The sequence below is a fragment of the Etheostoma spectabile genome, unplaced genomic scaffold (assembly GCF_008692095.1).
Source record: "Etheostoma spectabile isolate EspeVRDwgs_2016 unplaced genomic scaffold, UIUC_Espe_1.0 scaffold393, whole genome shotgun sequence".
NCBI lineage: Eukaryota > Metazoa > Chordata > Actinopteri > Perciformes > Percidae > Etheostoma > Etheostoma spectabile.
In genome coordinates this window covers 487,930-488,309 of record NW_022605598.1, presented here as the reverse complement: position 1 = coordinate 488,309, position 380 = coordinate 487,930, and the positions used below count along the sequence as shown (strand labels likewise).

The 380-nt window shown below is 41.3% G+C and overlaps 1 protein-coding gene across 1 annotated transcript in view; it reads right to left on the bottom strand.

Moving 5' to 3' along the window:
• clmpa (CXADR like membrane protein a) overlaps positions 1-380 on the bottom strand; it is a 100,419-nt gene that overhangs the window by 69,842 nt on the left and 30,197 nt on the right. The window lies entirely within an intron of this gene.

Sequence of the window (380 nt, the reverse complement as noted above, 5' to 3'; positions counted from 1 at the left end):
TCGACATGGGACTGCAGGGCAAGGGATCAAACCACCAACCTTCCAATTGGCAGGCTACCACTGAGCCAGTGGTTAGTTCACATCTGGCAGGATAGTTTAATGAATAATAATGCATCACATTGTAATTGTGATATCTTGAGTGTAGGATCGGAATCTGCAACGTAACAAAGTAACAAAGTAACATTTATCTGTCAGGTAAATGCAGTAGTACAATGTTTGCCAATGAAGTAGAAGTACAATGTAAGTAGTATACAGATCAGTTGCTTCAAGGGCCTTCTGTAAGTAATTTTGGGGTACAATGGTTCTGGAGTAAGCTGTAAGCAGCCATACAGTACTGCACTAATACACCATAATGAAATCTCTCCACCTAGTCCTGGGTC